At 32.5% G+C, this 12,825-nt stretch overlaps 1 protein-coding gene across 1 annotated transcript in view; it reads right to left on the minus strand.

Moving 5' to 3' along the window:
- The window catches only part of AHRR (aryl hydrocarbon receptor repressor), a 263,772-nt gene that overhangs the window by 48,566 nt on the left and 202,381 nt on the right, over positions 1 to 12,825 (minus strand). The gene's annotated exons all lie outside the window — the stretch shown is intronic.

A 12,825-nucleotide genomic window follows, 5' to 3' on the forward strand; every position in this document is an offset into this window, starting at 1 on the left:
AAATCCATGCCTCTTTCTCTTCAGAACATTTCTAATACCAATTCTTTTACAGCGTTGCCCAGAAACATTTCCTGGCCCAGAACCACAATAGGACTCTCCCTTTTGAATCTTTCTTTGGAAAGAGACAGACAAGTGGATTAAGCAGAATGCAGAAATCCAAACACAAACCCTAGCTAGCTTTAAAAAAATACAAAAACTCTTCAATGTCTAACTCAATTTTGTGTAGTGATTGCATATATATATATATATATATATATATTTATATCATGTTTTTAAATGACTTTGACAGAAGAGAAAATGTGACTATTACTGCACTTGATTCCTCCCCTCCCACCACACCTTATCTGATAAAAGAATTTTTGTTAACTATTTAGACCACTCATTTAATGACACATTACTTTATTATTTAACTCTCTGATAAAGATTTTAATCAATTTTTTTCTCCTCCCTCCCCACTGGGAAAAAAAGAAAAACAAAACTTTTCTAACAAATATGCATAGTCAAACAAAACAGCTTCTCATATTGGCCATATCCCAAAATGGATGTCTCGCTCTGAATCTTGAGTCCATCATTTTATTTTTTTTTTAAATCAGAAAATAGTTAGCATTAAGCAGAATCAATCCTCATGGAATCACAGCTGATTATTGGGTTGATGAGAATTCTTAAGCCTCCCCCCAAAATTGTTTTAAACAATGCTGTTATAAAAATATAAACTGTCACCTTGGTTTTGTTCAATTCACTGTGAATCCATTCATGTAAAAATTTCCAAGTTTCTCTGGAATTGCATCCCTTCATTTCTTTATTTTTCTTTTTATTTTATGTTTACCTTCTTCATTGCTTAGATCATAATTCTAATATATTCACATACCATAATTTATTCAGCTATTCCTTAAATGATAGACACCCTTATAGTCTCCAGTTCTTTTCCTCTAACAAAAAAAAAAAAAAAAAAAAAAAAGCTGATATATTTTTGTACATATAGGACTCTTTACCTTTTCTTTAATTTTTTTGGAGTTATAAGTCTGTTAAATTAACTTTCCACATGAAAATGGCAAGTCTAAAATCAGATTGTAAAGGACTTAAGAAAAAGGCTCTCTCACATAATTTTTTTCTTCAATGAATCAACTGATAAGCATTTATTAGAATTTCCAATGCACCAATAATTTGGCTAAGCACTAAATCCCCACATGCCCTTATACACAAGGTATTCAATAAAATAATTTTTGGCTGATTACCTGGTTTTAATATTCAAGGAGACTAGGAGATCAAGTAGTCAACCTAGGCAGAAGAAGATATTATGTGAGGACAGAAAGGACTAGCCAGAGAAACCTGGAAAGTCTTACATGAATGGACTCAGAGTGAATTGAGCAAAAAAGCAGGATGATAGTTTGTATTTTTACAATATTGTTTAAAAAAAATTTTTTAAGAGACTTAAGAATTCTAATCAACCCGATAATCAACTGTGACTCCAGAGGATTGATATTACTGAATGCTAGCCATTTTCTGATTTAAAAAAAAAAAAAAAAAGGTGATGGACTCAGTATTCAGAATGAGGCATCTATATTGGGATATGGCCAACATGAAAATCTGTTTTGTTTGACTGTGCATATTTGTTAGAAGAGTTTTAATTTTCTTTCTCCCCCCCCCCCCCAGTGGGGAGAGAGGAAAGAAAAAAAAAGTTTAATCAATTTTTTTTAAAATAAAGTTAACTAACAAAGTAAAGTATGAGTATTAAATGAGTGGTCTAAATAGTACACAAAAATCCTTTTATTAGGTAAGGTGGGGTGGGAGGAGAAGAAGCAAGTGCAGTAATAGTCACAAGATAAAAGACTGAGGAGAGGAAGAACTCTTCTCCTGGAACTGGGAAGACACCTATTTTTGTTTTTGGTTTTTTTGTCATTCTTTGTAACCCCCCCCCCCCCAGTCAACAAACTACCTAGAAAATAGTAAGCATTTAATAAATGCTTGTTTACTGATTGACTGACCAGTTCTGATACCTTCTAAGTATAGAAATTATGTTTAACTTTTTTGATTCTTAGTATCCCCATCAGGAGAATGGGTATAATAATAATAATAATAATAATAGCTAGCATTTCTATAAAACTTTAAAGTTTGCAAAACATTTTATATGTACATCTCAATTGTTCCTTATGGCAATCCTGTGAGAAGGACACTTATCATCATTCCCATTTTGCAGGTGAGGAAACTGAGGATGAAAGAGGTTAAATGATTTGCCTAGAATCACAAAGATAGTAATTATCTAAGGGAAGCTTTCAGCTCATGTTACCCAAAGTTTCAGGACAGCGCCCTGTCTACTATGCAGCCACCTAGCTTCTATGTTTGTACTATCTGCCTCACAGGCTGCTGGGAATTCTATATAATTAGGCTTGATGTCAGGAAAAGCTTCTAAATATTTATTTAGAACTGTCCAAAAGCAGAATGAGGTTTCCTTGGGAGATAAAAATGATGGTTTCCTCCTGCTAAGAGGGTCTTCAAGTTGGTTATTTTCCTTTGTTTTTAAAGAGAACCAAAATGAAATCATTGTTAGACACATATCACTTATGTGTCTGGCTGTGGCTGTTTAGACCAATATGGATTCAGAGTGCTCTGCCACAAGTCAGACATTTGTCCCTAGGAACATTTGTAACTTCTCTAACTGTACATCTACGTTTCTTCTGAGCTAATTTTGATGCTGTTTTGCTCACAGTGCACAGCACCTTGTCTAAGGAGGGCATGCCATGTTGTATGGTCCTGTGCCAGTGTCTCCCAGGTCATATAATCAATTCTAAAGTTCTTAGGAGAGACCTTGAGAGTTACCTTGTATCACGTTTTCTGATTATCTTGTGAGCTCTTAGAGGACACCCTAAGAGTTACCTTGTATCACTTTTTTGATCAGCTTGAGGAAAACCTTGAGAGTAACTTTGTATTGCTTTTTCTGATCAGCTTGAGCTCTTAGGGAAGACCCTAAGAGTGGCTTTGTATTGCTTTTTCTGATCAGCTTGAGCTCTTAGGAGAAACCTTGAGAATGACCTTGTATCACTTTTTCTGACTATCTTGTGAGTTCTTAGGAGAGACCTTGAGAATGATATTGTATTGTTTTTTGTTGTTGTTTTTGTTTTTGTTTTTTTTTTTTCTGGCCATTTTTGCTCTTAAAGGGAGACATTGAGAGTGACCTTATATTGCTTTTCCTGACCACCTTGTGAGGGCTTGCCATGTGTGAATTCTCCATAAAATAGTCTTTTTGGCAAATGTACATTTGGCATTTGAACAATCAGGCCAGCCCAATGGAGCGTTTTCTGCAGTAGAGTTGGAATGCCTAGCAATTAGTTCGAGGAAGGATCTCAGTGGCTTGTGTCTTATCCTGCCAGGAGATTTTCAGAATCTTCCTGAGACAATTCAGATGGAAGCAGTTCAGTTTCCTGGCATGGCACTGGTATACTGTCCAGGCTGCACCGGTATACAACAATGAGGTCCACACAACTGCCAGATAAATAACCATTTGTCCGGGATGTCATAGTAAGGGTTCTTTTAGATATATGAGTTGGACTAGACAGCTGCTATGGTCCTTTCCAAATCTAAAATTCTTATATTGTGTAATTTTACAAATTATTTTGATTTGTTTAGGGCTTGTGAATTCATTTGTGTGTGAGAATTTGAGGTATGGAAACTCTTTTCACTGAGGTAGATCAACAATTGATAAGCAATCATCCTCACAGTTCCATCTAGAACATGGTGTTGATAAATACTTATTGACTGATTAGAGAGCTACTGGGGACACCAAGAGATAAAGTGATTTGCACACAATTAGTGTGAGCCAAGGGCAGAATTCAAACCCAGACTTTATTGACTGCTAAATCTAAACTCTCTAACCATTACACAAGGCTGCTTTATAGGGCTTTAAGTTTTATAAAATGCTTTTACTTATAAGTATCTGACCTCAAACACTAGCTGGCTGTGGGGACTCTCCTCCATCCCACTTTCCAACACCCCACCATCCCCTGCCAATTGCCTCAGTTTCCTCATCTATAAAATGAGCTAGAAAAGGAAATGGCAAGCCACTCCAGTAGTTCTGCCACAAAAACCCCTGATGGAGTCACAAAGAGTAGGACACAACTCAAATGACAGAACAAAAACAAAAATATAAGTTAGAACTGACACTCTAGCTCTTCTAAGACCAGAGTTCAAAGCCTTATTAACTTTGTGACTTTGAAAGGTCCCACTCTTCTGAATCTCTGTTTTCTTCTGAAATAAAAGGCTGGATTCACTGAATTCCAAGTTAATATCCTCTCCAGCTCTAATAGTTTGTGACCCCAAATTCAATTCTCTTTCCACACCATTAGGTGTAGAAGGTAAAACAAAGCAAAGAATACAAAGATCTCCTCTTGAGAAGGCTCAATTTAAAACTGGGTGAAATGCTGTAATTATGACTATTCCATCTTTAAAAAAAAAATTGTAATCACATCATTCACTGCCCTTCTTATTTCCTGCATGATTTCTTATGGGACTTATTTTGATGACCGATAGAAAAAACAACGACCCACAGGAAAAGAGGGCAGGAAACAAACAATGAAAACATTAGGAAGCAATAGAAGATTGTTTAAATGTTACAAAATAAACTAATTCAAATCCAGTACATTTAATTTACTTTAACTTTTACTTATGGGGTTAAATTAAATGGTTTCCCCTTTACTCTACAGAACTACTCTATGCTTCTCTAAATGGCCTTGTCACTCTGTTATAGTTGTAGGTTTACTAAAAGGCTAATTACCCTCTCCTATTTTTCCTGGAAATCCTTATTAGTAACCCATTTTAGACCTCACTCACAAACATATAAGTCCATTTACTTTCTGCTAAACTGCTCAATGCTGTCAGCTTAAGTTATACTTCATTCCTGGTATTGAAAATAAAAGTGAGCAGAGAGAGAAGCAGTCTGGCAAGTCAGTACAAAGTGCCACAACAGACTAAGGATTTCTGTGATAATAGGCTTATATATCAATGATCCAAAGACGTCTTCATGCGGAAGCTCTTCACCTGCATGATCTTTTAAGTTTCCTGTGTTCTTGTAAACAAAGAAATAAAAAATATGTTGTTTCATCTGAAATAAACTTTATAAATTAAGTAGATTTAGGTTTTTAAGTACTAGCCTGATCTAGGCTTTGGAGGAAAAAAAAATGACTTTTTCCCACACAAATCATTACATTGCCTATTTCTCCAAAGTACAGAAAACCTTCTGCTAAAAGCTTACCAGTAGGGTAATGATAAACACGTGAGAAATCTTCCCCATTCTGCTTCCAGGGAATATGACAGTATTAAGGATAATGATACAATTATATATATATATATATATATGTATATATATATATATATATATATATATATATATATATATATTTATAGATTTAGAGCTGAAAGGAACCTTATAGAGCTAGGGAGAAACTTATAAGTCTTTTAGTTGAACCTTCCTCATTTTATATAGGAGGAAACTAAGACTCAGATAGAACTGCTATTTTATAACAAAATTTATAATAATTTATAATAGATTTTTTAGAGAGTGCCTATCTATTAATTGACTTATTAGACAAACTGTTGATGAAAAAACCTGGCAACATTCCTCACATCATCAATTTCTTTGCTTGAAATTCATTGCAATAAAATTAAATACTGGCAGTTTCTGTATTTATTGCCAAGCAATTTTTTCCAGCATTGTAAACTTTAGAGAGTTGTCAGGGGTTCAGGGGTTAAAAGTCCTGCCAAGAGTCACACTGTTAATAAATGTCAGAAACAGGATCTGAACTTAGGTCTTCTTGATCCAGAATATCTTTTTTTTTTTTTAATTTTAAAAATTTTAGACCTGTATCCCAAAGAGATCATGTCAAAAAAAAAAAAAAAAAAAAAAAGCAGGAACTCACAGGTACAAAAATGTTTATAGCAACTTTCATTGTTGTGGCTAAGATTTAGAAATTAAGGGGGTGCCTATTATTTGTAAAATGACTGAACAAATTGTAGTATTTGAATGCTATGGAATACTGTTGTTCTACAAGAAATGAGGAGCAGGCAGTTTTCAGGAAAATCTGGAAAAATTTATAGGGACTGATACTGAGCTAAGTGAGCAGAACCAGGAGAACACTGTACACAGTAATAACACCATCGTGCAATGACCAACTTAGATAGACTTAGCTCTTCTCAGCAATACAATGATGTAAGACAATTCCAAAAGACTCATGTTGGAAAATGCAATCCACATCCAGACAAGGGAACTATGGAACCTGAATGCAAATCAAAGCATATTATTTTCATGTTGTTTTTTTTTTTCTTTTCTCATGTTTTTCCCATTTTGTTGTGATTTTTTTCACAACATAGGTAATGTAAATATATATTTAACATGACTGTATGTAAAGGGCTAGAACTGAGCAATGCACTTGGATAATGAAGCACATGAGACTAATTGCCAATTGGACGGTTCCCTATTAACTTGTTTGAAGGTTGACCCTCCCCAGCTGTTCTGTGCTGACTTGATTGGTGGGACAAAGAGGGGGAAGTGACTTGTGTGGGAGAGTAGGAGAAACTTGGGTGGTGGAACTCACGCTCACTAGAACTCGTGACCTGGCGTTGGAGGCAACGGTAAAGATCTAGAATAAAGACGTTTAGTGATTCTGATTCCTGCTGATTTCTGGGAAGATAGAGTTCCAGCAACTGTACATGTATAACCTACTGTTTTGTGGAAACAGTAGAGGAGAGGGAGAGAGAGAAAAAATGGAAATAAAAATCTTATAAAAGTAAATGTTAAAAACTAAAATTAAACTCCAATAAAATAAATTTAATTTGTGGTCTGTGACTGTGGGCTGGGCTCCATCAGTCTTACTTTCCTCATTTGTAAAATAAGAAATTTGTACAAGATGGTATCAAAGGTCTCTTTCAGCTCTAAATGAATATTATATTGTGATCCAACATAGAATCAATAATAGTAGACTTGGAAAAGACTTTAGAAAGATCACTCAGTTCAACCCCTTGAGGAAAAAGGCTCTGAGGCCTTGAAAAGATGAGGGACTTTCCCAAACTGTGCTGCCACCATAAGATATTCACCAAATAGGACATCATGCTTTTGGCTTGCCACATTTGACATTTTATCTATATGATTTTCCCCAAATAGATCAAAGAAGATTCCATACAGCTCTTCTTGGTTTCCATGTTTCAATCTGCTACCAAATCATTTATCAAATTTTTTTATTTGTCTGGAAATTTGCTTTCTATACTGTAATAGTATAAAACTCTCTTTTCATTCTAAGTTTCCATATATCATGAAGACTAGCACTTCTCTAATTCTAGAATTAATCTCTTGAAAAGGCCTGTAATAATTTTATCTGCCATTGGGACTTTTTTTTTGTAAACAGTCCTGCAATGAGTCAAGGATCAGAACATCTCAACAACAAGCCACCTTGTCATCCTGACCTCAACTTAACACCAGACTTGAGGTTGATTACAGCTCGTGCTGATATAGATTTTCCTAGAGATGTATATATATATATGATAGAAAGATACTATATATATGTATATACATATACATATATATATATATACATACACATATTATATATATATATACACACATACATTGATATTTCTACATGTATAACAACTTTTATATAAATTTATAATTATCTACATGCAACTATAAGGTGCCCCAACATTTTTGATGTAGTTTAAGCTTTAATAGCTTGGGACACATGCATATATAGCTCTCTGTGACATTAGGTAGATTATGCTTCTCTATAGTCTCCTATTCCAAATACCTTGACTTCCCATTGGTGATATTAGGTAAGAGAGATATAGATTAGTACACCTTCCCAATTAATTTTGCTTAAAACATTTTAAATGTTACTCAACTAGTTAAGAATAATTTTTAGGGGAGTGGATAGTCCAGACCTATTAATTCATCAGAACAGAAATTCTCAGTGTGAAACCTCCTTTCATCAATCCAGATTAGTAATTTATTTATAATTTCTAGTTTTAGAAACTACAGTTTTTCTCCAAACAATTTATGTTTTTAGGTTTCAAATCACTAGGTTATTGAATTCAATTGTATCTATTTCTTCTTAATCTAATCTTAATCCTCTGATCTACTTGTCATTAACCAGTAGCAAAGACTTTTGCTTTACAGTATAATTTAAGGTCTGAAAGTATTATTTCCCTTTCATTCCTACCTCTTTCATTATTTTTATTAAAGCATTGAGATTCTAGATCTTTTGTTTCTTCTAAATTCTTCTAAACCTTTGTTAAGGTTTATAAAATATGCCTTTGATGGTTTTACTGGTATAGTATTAATTCTGTAAATTAATTTGTTATATTGTTGCAGCCCAACTAAGAGTACCAACTATCCCTCCAACTACTTTTTTTTTTAATTTCTTTAAGGCAGAGCTTCTTAATCTTTTTTTTTTTTTTTTTTTTTTTTTACTATCAAAGACTCCTTTGGCAATCGGATGAAGCCTATAAACCCCTTCTCAGAATAGAGCTACTGTTGTTTCTTTACATTCATAATTGGAGGAAATGCCAAATCTCAGTGAGAAGTTAAAAACTTTTTCCACTCAAGTTCAGGGATCCCTAAAACTGGGCCTGTGGATATCAGATTAAGAACCCCTCCTTTAAAGAATGTTTTATATTTGTAAAGGTTCTAAATATGCCTTGGCAGGCTGACTTATTTTTGAATAACTTCCCTTTTTATCATTTCCTCTTATATTTTGTTATTTCTATGTTATTGCTAATTTTGGATGTATTTTGTAATCTATTAATTTATTGAAGCCTTTACCACAATTTAAGTAAAGGGTTTTGTCATTAGTAGATAAAGATATCTATATCTCTTCTTTGTCTATCTTTATGCATTAATTTCTTTATCTAGTCTTTGTTAGCATTTTTCAAATAACAGAGTAGAAAGGAAGTATCTTTGTTTTATTTCTATAATTTCTGGGAATGATTGTCATGTTTTGCTACTGCATTTAATATTAGATTTTCATTTTGCATACCTGATTTTTAGTGTTGTTTTTTTTAAAGTACTATGCTTATATTTTTTTAGGGAGTTTTAGAAGAAATATTATATACTAGCCTGGGAGTCAGGAAAATTTGAGTTTAAACATAGAATCAGACACTTGTTATTCTATTTGTCTCTGGAGAAGAAGATGAAAAACCAATCCAGTATCTTTACCATGAAAACCACATGGACAGTATTGGTGTGTCTATGGGTCACAAAGAATCAGATACAACTGAACGATAACAATATTTTTCAAAGATTTTTTCTTTATTAATTAATATATCATGGCTTTTGAAGTTTTTGTTTTTAATGTTGAACTATCCTGGCATTCCTGGTATAAATCTAATTTGATCATATTGAATTGTATTTTAGATATGTGTATATATACACACATATACATATATGATATTATATGTGTACATATATATTATATATTTTGCTATATTTTTAAAAATGAAATTTCATTTTAATTTTTTGAATCAATATTCATTATTCATATTGGTCTATGGTATCCTTTATTTTTCCTTGCCTAGTTGGAGCATTAGGTTTATATTTCATTTAAGAAAAACCTGGTAAAGAGTTTATTTTTATTAGTTTTTGAGAATAATTTGTTATAAATATAATTTTTTTTAATTTGTTGGATTCTTCTATAAATCCAGATGGAACAGATATTTTTCCTCCTTTATACCTAGCTCAGTTTCCCTTTTGGAAACTAGATTGATGAAGACCTCTATCTGGTGGCCTTTTGGTATAGGAATTTTATGTTTTTGCAGATAATCTATTTTGTTTAAATTCTCATTTGTGCTGAAAAAAAATCCTGATATTCCTTTTTGTTTCATTTATGTTGTTATTTCAGTTTGTCTATTTTGTTATTTATTAATTTAAGTTTACTCACATAACTTTTTAATTGGGTTACTTAAGGGTTTATTTATTTTATTAATCTTTTCAAAGAATCAACTTTCAGTCTAATTTACTATATCTATCATTTCTTATTTTTTTATGTTTCTATTCTAATTTTCAAAACTTCCTCAATTGTGCTTATTTTGTGTATGTTTGTTTTTTTCTTATTTTTAAAACTGAGTCCACTAATCTTCTTTTAAAAATTTGTTAATGTGTCTGTCTTTTAAAGGTTAGAAATCTTCCTCTGAGTACAGCCTTAGCTGCACCACAGAGTTGATGGCCAATCTGTCTCACCAATTTAATTTTCATTAATATAGTTCCTGTTTCTATGATTTGATCTTTATATTACTATGGGTGTCATTGTTAAGTCTCCATTTAGATTTCCATATTTTATTTGTACTTTTTGTGTTAATAATTTTTATCATGTCATACTCTATAAAAGATGTGTTTAGCATTTCTTTTTTTCTTTACTTTTAATTTCCCTAATACATGATCCATTTTTGTGAAGATACCATGAAATGTTAGGAAATATGTATGTTATTTTTAACTAAGTTTTATCCCTCAAATTAAATACTAATTATAATCCTAAATTTGAAGTCAATGCATGAAGCATTGACTTCTTTAATGTCCAGGGAAATTGTTTTTATGATTCACAAATGGATTAGTAATTCAAAAACTTCCTGAATGAAAAGTCTTATTCTGGTGGACACTAGACATAAAAGATTTTGGGAATTCCTTTACAAGTGTTTCTTATATTACTCATTCAAATATGATGAATTTGAAAAATATTAAAATAAGGGGAATAATCAGATATATTAATTTATGATCCTAATTATTTTGTGTGGATAGCTAGACCCAAATTTTTCACTTTTGAAAAAATGAACTAATTTAGGGCAACTTTTGCAAGCCAAGATTGCGCAGTAAGCAATAAATTTCTATGACTTGTCCATATTCCCTTCCAAACGTCCCCAAAATAGTTCCCCCAAACAAACCAGCAAAAAAAGATGAGATGAAGTAATCCTTGAGCCAAAGAAACTTGGGAGATTGTGAAGGAAGGTCTGTCTCATTTGAGGAAAAGAGGCATGCAGTATAAGATAGAAAGTGTTTCCACAAGCCAGCAAAAAGCACCCCCCTCAGCAAACCAGTGTAGATCCTGAGCCCCAGTGTAGTGCTACAGGAAAATTCCAACACTAGGATCCCTCACTTGCCTTACTATAACCAGGGGAACAGGTGGACTCCAACTCTAAAAATCGCCATGTGCTTCAGTGTTTCCCTAAGGAAGCTATAGCCCCTAGCACAAGAAGTCCATGACTGCCCTTCCACTGATGACACTACAGCTTCTTGGAGCCACAGGTATGATTAGGTGAATCATGTGGACATCAAAGATGGAAAGTAAACCTGAAAAAAGCCTGGCAGCCTTCACATCAGAGCCATTAGTCTTCCTGAACACACCCTATATATCAAGTGATCAAATCCTAAAGAATAAGTGGCCAAAGAACAAATCATAAAAACAATCAATAATTTCATTAAATAAAATGATGAAATAAATACCAAAATTTATGTGATGCAACCAAAGTAGTACTTAGGGGGAAAATTATTTCTCTAAATTCTTACATCAACAAAATAGAGAAAGAACATATCAATGAATTGGGCATGCAACAACAACAAAGCTAGAAAAAGACTAAGTTAAAAATCCCCAATTTATGTTTTTGCAGATAATCAAAAGGGAGATTAATAAGACTGAAAAGAAAGGAAAGAATTGAGCTAACAAACAAACATAGGGAGCTAGTTTTATGATAAAATCAATAAGAGAGATAAGTAAGGCAATGGTTAATTTGATTTTTTTTTAAAGCAGAAAAGCAAATATCAAATATCAAAAATGAAAAACATAAAATTACCAACAATGAAGAAGATATCAAAATCATTAGGAAATATTTTGCCCAATTATATGCCAATAAATCTGATAGTTTGAGAAAAATAGATGAATATTTACAAAAATATAAATTTTCTATATTAAGAGATAAGGAAAGAGAACACCTAAATAACCTCATCTTAGAAAAAGAAATCAAACAAGACATTAATGAACTTCCTATGAAATAAAGTCAAGGATCAGATAGGTTCACAAATAAATTTTACAAAATTTTTTAAAAGCAATTAATTCCAATACTGTATAAAAAATTTGGGAAAATAGACAGAGTCCTATCAAAATCTTTGTATGACACAAATATGGTACTGATACCTAAACCAAGAAGAGCTAAAACAAAGAGAGAAAATTATAAACCAATTTCCCTAATGAATATTGATGTAAAAAATTTGAAGAAAATACTAGATAGGCAATTACAGCAATATATCACAAGGATTACACCCCATGATCAGGTGGGATTTATATCAGGAATGCAGGAATGGTTCAATATTAGGAAAACTATCAACATAATTGACCATATCAATAACAAAGCCAACAGAAATCATATGATCATCTCTATAGATGTTGAAAAAGCTTTTGACAAAATACAATATCCATTCCCATTAAGAACAATAAAGAGCATAGGAATAAAGAGAACATTCCTTAAAATGATAAGCAGTATCTATCTAAAACCATCAGCAAGCATTTTTGTAATGGGAACAAGCTTGAAGCCTTCCCAATACAATCAGGAGTGAAGCAAAGATGCCCATTATCACCACTGTTTTTTAATATGTACTAGAAATGTTAGCCATAGCCATTCTCTGGTTTGTTGATTATATAGTTTTTTATAGTTATGATATCTTGAATATTCAAATATAATTCATTCCTAAGTGAAAAATTATGTAATCAACAAACAAGTACTGCAACCCATTCTTTGTCATAAAAATATTTAGAAAAATATAAATTATTTGGATATAATATAATAATTATGGGAAAGAAT

The sequence above is a fragment of the Sminthopsis crassicaudata genome, chromosome 1, assembly GCF_048593235.1.
Source record: "Sminthopsis crassicaudata isolate SCR6 chromosome 1, ASM4859323v1, whole genome shotgun sequence".
In the NCBI taxonomy this organism is placed as follows: domain Eukaryota; kingdom Metazoa; phylum Chordata; class Mammalia; order Dasyuromorphia; family Dasyuridae; genus Sminthopsis; species Sminthopsis crassicaudata.